Source organism: Heteronotia binoei, chromosome 15 (genome assembly GCF_032191835.1).
Source record: "Heteronotia binoei isolate CCM8104 ecotype False Entrance Well chromosome 15, APGP_CSIRO_Hbin_v1, whole genome shotgun sequence".
In the NCBI taxonomy this organism is placed as follows: domain Eukaryota; kingdom Metazoa; phylum Chordata; class Lepidosauria; order Squamata; family Gekkonidae; genus Heteronotia; species Heteronotia binoei.
This window is the reverse complement of record NC_083237.1, coordinates 39,377,076-39,391,276: the sequence shown is the minus strand read 5'-3', so window position 1 is coordinate 39,391,276 and position 14,201 is coordinate 39,377,076. Positions and strand designations below refer to the sequence as shown.

Here is a 14,201-nt window from a genome sequence, read left to right as displayed (position 1 = left end):
AGTCTAACAACGTGCTGCAAAAACAAGTAAGCCAGCTTCTTGGTGGTGGGGAGTTGTTTACAAGGAATGAAATGCGCCTGCTTGGAGAAAGTGTCCACCACCACCAAAACCACCGTTTTTCCTTGTGAGGCAGGGAGGTCTACGATGAAGTCCATTGAGACCACCGATCATGATCTAGCGGTGGTGGGGGTGGGCTGAAGGAACTCCAGTGGTTTCCCCCCCTCTGTTTGGCCATAATGCAAGTGGGGCATGATCCTACAAATTCAGAAATGTCTTTTTTCATTTGTGGCCACCAAAACTGGCGATTTATCAAGTGTAATGTTTTTACATAGCCAAAGTGGCCTGCTAGTTTGTTGCAGTGGCAGTGCTGCAGGACTTTGGAGTGGAGTGTTTTGGGCACATACAGTTTTCCCTCATAGTACCAAAACCCTCCTTCTCCCTTCACGATTCCTTCCGGCCTCCCATCTCCCTCTTTTTCAGTCTCTGATTAATCAATTCCCCCTCCCCAGGGCTCCTTTTGCCCCGTTTTCTTTCTGGAACGGGTAGTCACTCCCCCTGCAATCGTGAAGGGGGGAATGATCGAGTCTATGATCTCTTCTCTCTGGCTTTCGTGTTGGAGCAGGTGGGACAGGGCATCGGCCAAGAAGTTTTTCAAGCTGGGGATGTGTCTAAGGACAAAGTCAAATTTTGCAAAGAATCCCGCCCACTGGAATTGCTTAGCCATTAATTTCCTCTGGCCCGTGAGGGCTTCTAGATTTTTGTGATCAGTCCATATTTCAAATGGCACTCTCGCCCCTTCTAGCCAGGACCTCCAAGTCTTAAGGGCGTACGTTACTGCAAATGCCTCTTTGTCCAAGACTGACCAGTTGCACTGTTCGTGCGAGAACTTGCGGGAGATGTAGGCGCAAGGTCTCAACCTCCCCTCCTCGTCTTTCTGCATCAATATGGTTCCGACAGCTACATCGGAAGTGTCACAATGGACCACGAAGGGTTTTAATTCATCGGGGTGGGAGAGCACTGGCTCACTAGTGAACAGTCTTTTGAGTTCATCGAAAGCAGCTTGGCACCTAGGTGTCCATGGCAGCCGGGCCCCTGATTTTTGGGCTTCTGGCCCCTTCCCCTTCGTTTTTAGCAAGTCGGTCAGGGGCAGCATTACCTGGGCAAACCCCTGAATGAACCCCCTATAGAAATTAGCAAACCCGAGGAATGATTGGAGCTGTTTGCGTGTCCTCGGAGGTTCCCAATCCAGCACTGCTTGTATTTTGGCTGGGTCCATTGCTGAGTTTTAACAATTTATTGATAACATATGGCTACAAGTCTTAATTATAGATTTTCAGTACTAACCCATATGGCATTTCAATCCCCCCTCCCTCCAATATTGACTTCCCCGAAGTTATAGATTCAAGTTTAATACTAAAGGTACTACTAACTGATCAAAGTTCAATATATATATATTTTTCCTCATTAGTGCTAAAAAATTGTCCAATGTCTTTTTACATTCTACTCTTTCTCCATATATCCTTTAAATTTCTTCCACTTCTTTTTGAATATCTCTAAATCATAGTCTCTTAGTGTTCTAGTTAGTTTGTCCATTTCACTCCACGATAAAACTTTCATAGTCCAGTCCCATTTCTCTGGTATTTTTTTCTTGCTTCCAAAGCTGCACATACAGTGTCCTAGCAGCTGATAGCAAGTACCAAATTAGAGTCCTGTCTTCCTTTGGAAATTTTTCTAATTGTAATCCAAGCAAGAACGTCTCTGCAGTTTTCTTAAAATCGTAACCCAAAATTTTGGAGATTTCTTGTTGTATCATCTTCCAGTACTCTTTCGCTTTTTCACAAGTCCACCACATATGGAAGAAAGAACCTTCATGTTTTTTACATTTCCAACATCTATCCGACATTTTCTTACTCATCCTAGCCAGTTTTTTTGGAGTCATATACCACCTATACATCATCTTGAAACAGTTCTCTTTTATACTCTGACAAGTTGAGATCTTCATTGAGTTCTTCCAAAGGTGCTCCCATGCATCCATTTGTATTTCTCTATTCACATTAATTGCCCATTTAACCATTTGAGATTTTACTACTTCTTCTGTAGACCATTTCAATAATAATTTATATACTTTTGATATCAATTTTTCATTGTCTCCAAGCAGGACCCTTTCCAGTTCTGTTTGTTCTCGTCTGATTCCCTCCGATTTGATATCATTTTTCATCAAGCTTTTGATTTGTTGCATTTGGAACCAATCGTACTTATTATTTAACTCTTCTGAGGATTTTAATTCGATTTTGTCTCCTTGTATCTTGAGCAGTTGATTATATGACATCTCTCTTTCTTCATCGGATTCAGCTGTTATTTTTATTACTTCTGCTGGCACTATCCATAGCGGTTTTCTCTCGTCCCCATATTTCTTATATTTTATCCAAGTATTTAGTAAACTATTTCTGATGTAGTGGTGAGAGAAAAAACCATCCATTTTATTCTTCCCATAATACATGTATGTGTGCCAGCCGAATTTATTCCCATGAGCTTCTAACCATAAAGGTTTTTTATCTAACAGCATTATCCAATCTTTGATCCATGTCAAACAAACTGTGTCATGATACAATCTTAAATCCGGGAGTTGAAAACCCCCTCTCTCTTTAGCATCTATTAAAATCTTCATCTTAATCCTTGGTTTCTTTCCGGCCCAAATAAAGTCAGAAACCTTCCTTTGCAATTTGTTAAATTGTTTGGCATCTTTTACAATCGGGATAGTTTGAAACAAATACATTATTCTTGGCAAAATATTCATCTTGATTGCAGCTATCCTGCCCAGTAAGGACAAGTTAAGCCTATTCCATTTCATCAAATCTTTGTCCATCTTACGCCACAGTTTTTCATAATTATTTTTGAATAGATCAATATTCTTCATTGTTATCTCTATTCCAAGATATTTGACTTTAGTAGTGACTTCACAACCCGTTGTCATGGCTGGGGCCGGGTCAGGCAAAGTCCACTCTGGTTACCAACCCAATGGGGGATTGGCATCCCTAATGGCATTACAGGTAATGTGGGCCACCTCCCAGAGTTTGTTTGTAAACCAAAGCAATGAAATAGAGACACTTACCAAAAATATGCTGAGTCATTCCACTGCAGCAATATGCCAAAAATACAACTTTGATTAACAGTTCATAACAGTCCATTAACACATTTAAAATTTCCAATGTCCATTCTTTAAGGATTTTTGCATTGGATGCAACTGTCATTTTTTTTTTTCACCTAGTCTAAACTATGAGTAGGAAGCTCCTCTGACACAGTGGTTTCTAATTGGGTTATATTACTTTGGCCCTTTATTATTACTTTGACCCAATGTTCCCTTGAGAGGCTAACTCCAAAGTCCTCACCTTTTGAAAGTTCTAAGAGTCTTTGCATAATGATGAAAAATAAAATTCCCCAGAAAACACTGAAGTCTTCTGGGCTCCATTCTCCCCATGGATTTGTATTTAAACAATACAAGCAAAAAAGAGAAATTCCTATGAGAATTAAACAGGAAATAGACAATCCAAGGCAAAGTATAATCAGTCTGTTAACAAGCATGAGTAGTGCATAACTGATAGAGTAGTTTGCCATATCAGAAGACATTATAATTCAGTTGAATGTAAATTTTATTGAATTTGCCAATCTACCATGTTTGCCATGATTTGAAAATTCTGTTTTGTTTCCCCTTTCCTGATAGTTAAAAAGTCATCAAAGTTAAAGCACCACTTATCCTCAGTGTAGTTCAGATAATGCAGTGTAATTTCTACTCTTGCAGCTTTAACTACAGACAGTAGTACTTGGGGAGTATTTAAGGAGTAATGGGCAGTTGATCTGTTATTACCACCAGTCAGGGTGATCTAGATTAGCTTGTAATATGGGTTAGAAAATTACAAATGTCACATAGTGCTATGTATGGCAGGATGTGTGCTAAAATAGCTGTCTGTATCTATCTGCACAGATCTTGTAAACTAGATGAGTTTACACTAAGATTTGAGTCCAGTAACACCATAGAAACCAGCAAGATTATTGGGGCATGAGCTTTTGAGAGTCAAAGCTCCATTCAATCTGATAAAGAAAGTTTTCTGATAAAAGTTCATATCCTGAAACTCTTGTTGGTCTCTAAGGTTCCACACGACCTGAATCTAGCTATTCTGCTGCAGACCAACATGGCTACCCTCAGCAACAGTAAACACTAATGGGTGTTATACATTCACCTGCTATCATATCAGCCTCCATGAAGTTTATTACCCTCCAGGGAGGGTCTTGATAAAGGCTCTACATTGGTTTCTGAAAGAACTAGACCAGGGGTGGCCAGATTTGCTTAACGTAAGAGCCACAGAAAATAAATGTCAGATGTTTGAGAGCCGCAAGGAAAGAAGGCAAATGGATGGAGGAGAGATAGATAGAAAGAAAGCAACTTTAAATGCATTCCCCAAGCTGCCAGCTGGCTTGGCTTGAAGATGTGATTTAAAGAGACAAATGCTTCTTGAAACTGGCCGACGAGGCAGTAGAGGCTTTGAGAGGCACACAATATGTGTAAAAGAGCCACATGAGGCTCCCGAGCCACAGTTTGGCCACCCTGCACTAGACCTTTCAAAGCCATCACCCTGCAGTTTTATTATGCCTTCTTGCATGGTGATTACTGGGCACAAGGAAGAGGAGTTCAGAAGCAGAGGACTTACTGTACAAGCAAGAGATCCTAGACTCAATCCCAGCATTTTTGGGCAGAAACAGGTGAGACAAAGACCATGACTTTTGTCTGATCTATAAAATACACAATGCAGGCTTGCACAACCTCAGTTGTAAGAAAAGGAGAGGGTGTTTAGCCCTTCAGCTTCCACTAATTTTTGCTATTCAAAATTAAGCTCCTAGCTTAATTGTTGACATTTAAAGGGAAATTGTACAGTGAGGCTAGTTCTGAATAATAAAACTGAACAAAGATTCTTCTCTGAAACACCACTAAGGCAAACTGAGGCTGCATAAATCCAGGTGGGTAACCATGTTGGTCTGAAGTAACAAAACAAAGTTAGAGTCCAGAGGCACGTTTAAGATCTTTTTTTCCCCCCAAGGTATGACGTCCATGTGCATGCACACTTCCTCAGATACATAGAAATGGATGATAATTCTGAGGCTGCATAAGCCTTTGATACAACACACTTTCCATGTTTTCTGATGTACAACAAAGATAGTATCTGTTTTGGGAAGGAGGAAGGCCTCTTCTCAGCCAGAGATCCTTGGGAGCTATTGTCAGCCAGAACAGACAATGCAGAGCTACATAGACAGATGGTCTGATTTGACACAAAGTCGACCAGTATTTTCATATAACAAACTAATTTGGGGATCTGTTTAAAATAAACATAAGTCTTCCTGAAGTTTATAGTGTACATGTGAGATTTACAAAGCACTTATGTAAACATCTCCTTGGAGACAATGTTAAATACAAACAAGCATGTAAGGATAAAAATTGGAAGTGTCATACGGTTGCCTGGATAACAAACACACATCCTCCACTAATTGTTTGGTAGAACAGAACATCAGTGATGTTGTTGTAGATATTTAAGCCATTGTGTTACAAACTGCCATGATATCTGCATGTGAGTAAACAATTCTAGAGAGAAGAAAGATTGAGATTCTTTAAAATTCTGGTTAGCAGCTGGAAGAGATGGTGAAACTGTATTATTTATGAAGGTAAGTTGTCAGTTTTATAAGTGTTTTGTAAGACACATCTTATGCAGAATTCAAGCATTATGGTACAGTATATGGCTATAGCTAATATCATAATAGTTTTCTTCCATTCCTGTTCTGCAGTATTCTTCTGTAGCCCCTGCCCCACAAATGTTTCAGGAATTCCCTTTAAAATATATTACTGTTAACAGCTTCTTCCAGAATATGTGCACTGTAATTAAACTTAGTGGTTCATCAGTATCCTAATATTCCACTTATCAAAGTCTGAAGACTTCCTCCAGCATCAGAAACATTTCTCCTTCAGAAAGAGGGAGAGCCATGAAAGTCAGAGGAAGGGCCCTTGGTTTTGAAGAAGGATTCAGATTGTGTGTTCAACAGAGTGGTAGGATATAGGCAAATACCATATTGTTGTTCCCTGCTGCTAATGCTATTATTATTATTATTATTCTGCCCATTCCTCCATAGGGGCTCAGTGTTCATCCAGTTCATCCAGATGAACACAGATGGCTATTATGTGTGTTTTCTAATGTCTTTAAAGCCATTAACTATCCCAACACATGACCTTCACTTTTCCAGAAAAGCAAAAGGAAATATTTTCCATTATAATGAACAACAACAAAGGAAATGTGTCTTACCAGGTGGAAAATCAAAGAGTTACCACTGAATTCCTCCTCCTGGGATTTGGAAATCTTCACCATCTGCACATCCTTCTCTTTCTGCTGTTTCTACTCATCTACATTGTAACGGTTACTGGGAATCTCCTTATCATTTTTCTGGTTGTGGCTAATCAGCACTTGCACACCCCTATGTACTTCTTCATAGGAAACCTATCATGTTTGGAAACCTGCTACAGCTCAACTCTCCTACCCAGGATGTTAGTCAGTTTCCTTAATGGGGACAGAACCATTTCTGTTAGTGCGTGCATAGCACAGTTTTATTTCTTTGGTTGCTTGGCGGGAACAGAATGTTTTCTTTTATCAGTAATGTCTTATGATCGGTATTCAGCAACATGAAATCCTCTCCGATATCCAAATATCATGAATAGTAAGATGTGTTTTATTTTAGCTTCCAGCTCTTGGATTGGTGGCTTTGCAGTAAACTCAGTCATCATATCCTTCATATCCCAGTTAACTTTTTGTGGGCCCAATGAAATTGATCATTTCTTTTTGTGATTTTGCTCCATTGATGGAGCTTTCATGCAGTGATACATAACGGATTACATTAGTAGATCTCTCATTCTCTACAGTTTGTGCTCTTCCTCCTTTTCTTTTGACTCTGGCTTCCTACATTTGTATCATTGCAACAATTTTAAGGATCCCATCAACCTCAGGCAGGCAAAAAACATTTTCTACTTGCTCCTCTCATTTAATTGTAGTGACATCATTCTTTGGGACTCTAATTTTGGTCTATATTGTTCCATCTTCACCCTCAACCATGGACATTAAGAAAATATTATCTGTTTTCTATACTGTTTTGACACCACTGGTTAACCCTCTTGTATATAGCTTCAGAAATAAAGGAGTGAGTATTGCCTTCAAAAAGTTCACTAGCAAATATATACATTTCCAAAAGAAGTGAAGATAATACTTTTGTCTCTATGAAACTTGTGCAACAATTATTATTTTAGTGTACAGAAAAAAGCATCAGAATAGATTTCTATCTATGGGTTAATCAGTAGTATCATTTGTCATGAGGGTTAGATCTGACATAAATGAGAACTTGTTGGGCCAAGCCATGACTGTCATAAAATGTAATGTCAGGTAGTGAAAATACAACCTTTATGAAGAACACCTGCAAACAAAGATTTTTTTAAAAATAAAACATGCTTAAAACATTAGCAGTCTTGCAATATTTTGTTTATCTAACAGTATCTGTTAACTGATACCTCTTGCTTTGAATTATTGCATCAAAATATGAAGATGATGTCTGTGCTATAGCAATCTTGAATATGTTGTTCAGGTATGTTTCTGTAAGTTCTAAACCTATTTTTGATTTGTTGACATTCATTACAGAAATCTCATGGTCAGTGCTCTGAGTCTAAAATGCAGGGTAAAACATTAAATGGCTGGGCACTGCAATCTTTTGTAAGTATGTTGCTTAGTGTACTGGTCAAGAATATGTGAAGGCACTATGACACAGACTGAGAACTATATGTTTGTCTATGAAACTATACTCTTATCCTGAGAAATAACTACAACTCCTATGAGGCAGTGCAAGAGTAGAGAGACAGCAATGTATAGTGGTCATTATCAGCCTACTATATGGGAAGTCTGAATCCCCAGTCTACAGAGGAAATGTGATAGGTGAGCTTGGTCTGGATGAACACTTTCAGCCTATTCCACTTCAGTAGCTTGTAGTCATTTGTTTTCTTACTGAGAAAGACTGGATCATGAGGATAGGAATATAGTGAAAAAGATAATCCAATTGTACCCAAGAGAACTCTGGCATAACGAGCCCAACAAAACTCTCTCTCTCTCTTGGCAAAAAAACTCATACCTTGATTAAAACTTTGTTGGTCTTAAAGGCGCTTTGTAGCTCTCCTGTCTATGGAAGTGGGCAAAGTAAGCTCTTGCTATTTCTCTCCCCACCCCCTCCTGTTCAACAGCAGTCTCCCCATAACTGCCAGTGTGCTATAGTGGTTGGAGTTTCAGACAAGGATTTGGGAGACTTGAAACTAGATGCAAATGAAATATCCAGTCTGCCATGATGCTCATTGGGTGACTGACTTTTGCCTAATCATACAAACTCAGCCTAATCTACCTTGTTGCAAGGATAAAATAGGGGAGAGAGTAATGATGCAAGGTCCTCTGAGTCCTCATTGTGGAGAAGGGGGGGGGTACAGAAGAAGTAAATAAATAATAAATATAGCTGAAGGTGGGGGCAGAGAAAAGGTTGCTTGCTTGGTTGGTAGGTGGGAAGAAGAAAAGGAAGGATAGATGAGGAGACAGGAGTCTGCCAAGAGAAGAGAGAGATGAAATTGTGTGGGAAGGGGATACAGGGGAAAATGAGGTACACCCTGCAGATTACCCACTACTAACTGGACCCAGCCAGCAAGCACTGCACATTTTGATTAAAGTTTTCCTAAGCAGAGGCTGCCAGAGGAAGGGAAGGAGGAAAAGCTAAAGCTAGCGGGCAGATAATAGGTTGGCTGCTGAAGGAAAGGGAGAGAAGGAAGCAAAAAAGAGGAGGGGCTATAGGGGCTTTCAGGAAAGAAAAAAATAGCGGGCAAGGGACAAATAAGATGCCCCCTCCCACACAAGTCTTTGCAAGTCCAATTGCTTTTCTCTCTTTGCCTCCCCCAGTTGGAATGAAGAGGCTGACACAGTATGTTGGGTATAAAAACCGGGCCGCTTTATTGAAACCAACTTGATCAAACTTATAACTGGCAGGGGTAAGGCCTAGCAGGACAAGCCCTGGGGTCAACCCCCTGACCCCGCCTTGTCCTAGAAGGGCGAGCCACCCTGCCCCCAGCACAAGCCTCCGTATTCTGGCTGGTGCTGAGCGGCCAGGCCCAAAGCCATCCTCCACCTGGGCTAGCATCAATCCCCCATGGAAAGATCCGCCCAGGTGAGGCTTTTCCGTGATCTGCATTCCCCGCACTGAGCCGTACAGCCCATCTGCAGTTCATACAGACCACCCGCACACCTGGTGCTGAGCCATAGGTGCTCCCCTGAAAACACTGTGGCCAATACATCCTCCAGCCACCGCCAATGCCAAGCCTCTGCTTAGGCATTAGCGCCCCACCGGACGGCCCAGAGCCAACTGCAACCCCTGCCAAAGCTCCTCTAAAAAGGCATGGTTGCACAACTCTGAAAGATGAACCCCATCTGGCCTATACAGGTCCACGTCCTCGACCTGTATGGCCAGATGTGGGAGAAAAATCCCTCAGCCATTCTCCGTGGCCTTCTGCAAGGCCCGGTTGATCTTACGCCTAGCGCACTCTATCCCTCCGGGGGAAAGGGCAGACCTCCAAACCCTGCGTGGCAATATTGCCGACCATACAAGGACAACACCTGTCCATCTTCGCTTGATTTCCCGAAGGTCAGCCAGCGCCTGCAGCGAGAGGGCTTTCCCTTGCATGAATCCTAAGTCATTACCTCCCAAGTGGATGACTAGGATGTGCGGAGGAGGCGCCAACCTCTCTCTAAACAACAATGGCATGATCCCTGGCCAACGCAGGCCCCGGCGACCCAGCCACTCCACTGTTGCCCACTCGCTGAGGCCCAGTTGGGTGCCCACTGAAGACCTCCTGGCTTGATGGGCGGCCCAGAATCCCATACTGTGCCCGCAGATGAGGATACGACGCCTCTCCCTACAAGCCACGGCACCTGAAAAAATAGAAAATTGTCAACACCAAAGAATATGCCAACGGGCAATAAACACAATCGCACCTCCATAAAGCCCTCCTATGTGACCAACAGGCACACATAGGATTTAAAAGCTGCCGACCGCCACCAGCCAATATGTTGTATGGTGGAGGGTGTGTAACCCATCATCGCCGCTGTGGAAGCAGCCCCAATCCAGAACGAATGCGTTTTGAACTTGACACCCCTTAACCCCAGCTTCTCCAGGGCCCTGCTCGTCACAGCCCAAAATTGATATTTGGTAAGGGGGGGGGGCTTACAATGCCTAAAAAAGGGGCCCTCGCCGTCCCCCCTAAGCTGTGTATAGTGCTCCACGGCCCTAACTGGGCACAATTCAGGCAAGGCACACTGACCAATTGTAATGTTTGTCCCCTTCTGGTGTTGATTCATTTTGGACCGCTGAACTATCAAACGAATCTGCCCCTGCACAATTTTAACATCCTTGGTGCAAAGCGCTCAGCCTGAGTTGTCAGTCCTGGACTGCACCACCAACTCACTAATAAGCAAGGCCCCAAAAAAGGCCATCCAAGAGGCCTCATGAAACAGCACAGTCTCAAAAGAAGAAAATATACCCATCCAAATCCCGAACAACCCCTTGAGTACTGAAGGGGATATGGGTTGCCGGGTATCAACCCGCAGCCCGCACTCCCTAGCCCAGCCCTCAAGCATCTTCCTAACCCTAAAATCACCTGTATTCTTCGGGAGCCCCTGAGCTTTACTAATAAAAGCAAGTGCCGCCAATTGACCCCTAATTGACTTGAGCCCCAAGCCTCTCTCCTTCTGATATACTCAAAACTGCATGATATGCGCAGTAGGAGCCGGCCAACTATCATGAAGTCCGGCGGCGCTCCTAAATGCCCGAAATTGGGATCCTGCCTTATCGTAAGCTCTTCTGGTGCTCGGTGCCAATGCTAAATGAATGGCCCTACTGGCTTCTGCTTCCCAAGCTCCCAGAGTTCCTGAGGCATTCGAGCTGGCCGCGGGTCCGCTTCTGGAGCAAGTTGACGAAAACGCTCGATCTGTTGGCGAGATAGAGTGTCCGCCACCCTGTTGCACACTCCCTGAACATGCCTTGCCAGGAATAGAATGTTCAACCGGAGGCATCGTAGTGTAAATGACCTCACCAGGTTCATCACTAATACAGATTTGGAGGACAAGGAGTTGATAACATGTATGACAGCCATGTTATCACACCAGAAATGAACAGTATGGTTGGCCAGCTGCTCTCCCCAAAGCCATACAGCTACTAAAATGGGAAAGAAATCCAAAAAGGTAAGGTCCCTACAGAGCCCGCTGTCCAACCATTCTACAGGCCATTGTTCTGCACACCAATGGCCCCGAAAGTACACTCCAGATACTGTGGATCTGGCAGCATCCGAAGATGCTTTAAATCTTCCTGCCAAAAGGAAATTCCATTAAACGATTCCAGAAACTCCTCCCAAACCTCAAGGTCCCTACACATGCCAGCGGTCACTCGGACCCGGTGGTGAGGAAGCCGCAACTGCCTCATAGCATCACAGAGACGTCTCAAAAAGGCCCTACCCGGTGCCACCACTTTGCATGCAAAGTTGAGGTGACCCACCAACTGCTGGAGCTCAAGCAGTGACTCCTTACGCTGCTTCCTCAGTGAGGCTAACTGAACCTTAGGATCAGCCACCTTATTCTCAGGCAGCCTTGAAGCTTGCTGGTTAGTATCGAGCTCGATACCTAAAAATGTAAGTACAGAACTGGGCCCCTCGGTTTTTTCATGCGCCAAAGGTACTCTGAGCTCAAGCGCTAGCTCCTGAAATGACTGCAGTAACCTGGAGCCTTGCCCAGTGCCCAATGGGCCGACAAAAAGATAGTCATCAAGGTAATGCACCGTGTCACTAAGCCCTGACCTGTCCCTTAGCGCCCATTCCATAAAGGAACTGAAACGCTCAAATGTGGCACAGGATACCGAACAACCCATAGGTAAGGCCCTGTCCATATAAAATTTCCCCTTGAAACTAAATCCCAGGATCTTGAAATCCTCCGGATGAACTGGCAAGAGGTGAAATGCCGACTTAATGTCGCATTTTGCCATCTCAGCCCCAACACCACATCCCCTAACTACTTTGACCGCCTGGTCAAAGGAAGTATACCATACCAAACATAATTTGTTGGGGATGGCATCATTCACAGATGCCCCTTTAGGGTAGGACAAGTGGTGTATCAAGCAATATTCCCCTGGTGCCTTCTTGGGCACAACCCCCAAAGGAGATACCCGCAACGCGGGTACAGGCGGAACCTCGAAAGTTCCTAAGACCCTCCCTTCCTGACACTCCTTGTCTATCTTGGCCCTAACCACATGCTCCAAACCCACCACAGAAGGGAGATTAGAAGACAAACAAGGGACCCTAGGTCCCACGTATGGAATCCGGAACCCAACAGAAAACCCACTCTATAAATACTCACCATCAGCTTTATTGGGATATCTTCTCAATAAACTACTGAGCACCCTCAGACGAATGGGGCTGGGTCCCTTTTCCAGGTGGCTGCTGGTTACCCTTACTGCCGGGGCGTTTAACCCGACTACATGCAGAAAGGGCTTGAGACCCGCCACAGAGTGGGCACTCGTGCTTAAATTTATAGGGTTTCCTAGAGCACACGCCCTTTGATGTAAACTCCCAGCACAACAGCCGGGGTTGAACCATCTGGCCCGCCGAAACGCAGGCCCCTGTAGCAAGCAGCTGCTTATGCACCAAATGTCCACTATCTGATCTGTCACCTAAATTCGGCTTTGCCGGGGACATCAACTGCAGCCAAAGCTGCTGGTTAATCTGGTCCCATGGCAGCCCCGGATTGACGGCGGCCCTCATCCGAAAGGCCTCGTCGTTTTGCAGCCAAGCTGCACCGACAAAATCCATGTAAGCCCGGTACACAATATCACAATACTGAAAAAGCGCAGCCGCACGAGACGGCTGTGCTCTTCCAATGACACCCGCGTAGATAAGAAAGCCGGGCAGCCAATTAGCCCAAGTTCTGTCCACTTTTCTACGCTTCAACTTCTCCTTTTCCTTATCGTCGAGTTCCTCCTTATCCTTCTTCTCTAGTTCTCTGAAAAGAAGACTAAAAAGTCTACATATTCACCTCGTAAAATCCTATCCCGTGTAGCCACCAAAAGATGGTCTCCCAATGGCAATGCCGTGTTGCCATATGGGAGCACATGAAAAGGGATGGTCGCATAAGGATTTGGTGGGTAAAACCACATACCCCTCTGATAACCCATCCACGCCCCATACATTTGAAGGTGTTGCTACCCACCCCAAGGTAGCACACCAGGCGGGGCCTGCTGTGCAGTAACACCCTGCGACACAGCCGGGGCAACCGTCTGGCCAGAGGCCTGTAAAACCAGGCTACCCACACCTTGTCCCTGAGGAAATACGCCCTGAGGGAACCAAGCCCAGGATGGCCAGCCCCACAATGGTTGGCAGAAGGTCCACTCTGCCCTGAAACCCACGGCACTCCCGCCTCTATAGTTGGGGGAGACGGTAATTGTGTAGGGCCCCATGGCCACACCTGAGACTGCTGAAAGGAGTGCTTACCAATGTCCCCAGAGGGGATAACTGTCAAAACTTGTAACTTTTACTTTGCTTGCTTTGACCAAACTGACTCCATGCTGTAATTTAGAGTGCCTGACAATGGTCATTAACCCTGGCCCCTCTGCTATGCCAAATATTTAGGGCAGTAGGGCAGGCGGCAGATAGTCTCTGCTTAGCATCCACAGGTGCCCTTTGAAGACAGGCCGTTTGGCCTTCACAACAGGGGAGCATCCTCCCTTCTGATAACGAAAGCTGGGAAGACGAGACAACTGTTTGAGACCGTGTGAATAATTGTTTTATTATGCTTTGCTGCTGGCATAAAATGTAACCAACTGCCAAGAGTCGCCATTACTGTTATTTCGTTACTCTAGCACTGTAGTTCTTCAATAAAGATCCTAACTTGTAACAAGTATCGGACTCGACTGAAGTTCATCCAAGTCCTGACAATAACCACCAATGCAACCACCGGAGGCTGCTGCACGACCTCTGCAGACGCTCCACCATCTGAAGGTTCCTCAGCTGGACCCTCGCTCGGGCCCAGGCCTTCTTCCTGGTCTGGCTCCTG

At 44.3% G+C, this 14,201-nt stretch overlaps 1 pseudogene; it reads left to right on the top strand.

Moving 5' to 3' along the window:
- Positions 1–6,266: 6,266 nt before the first annotated feature.
- Positions 6,267–7,287, top strand: LOC132583488 (olfactory receptor 5AP2-like; annotated as a pseudogene).
- The last annotated feature ends 6,914 nt before the right edge of the window (positions 7,288–14,201 follow it).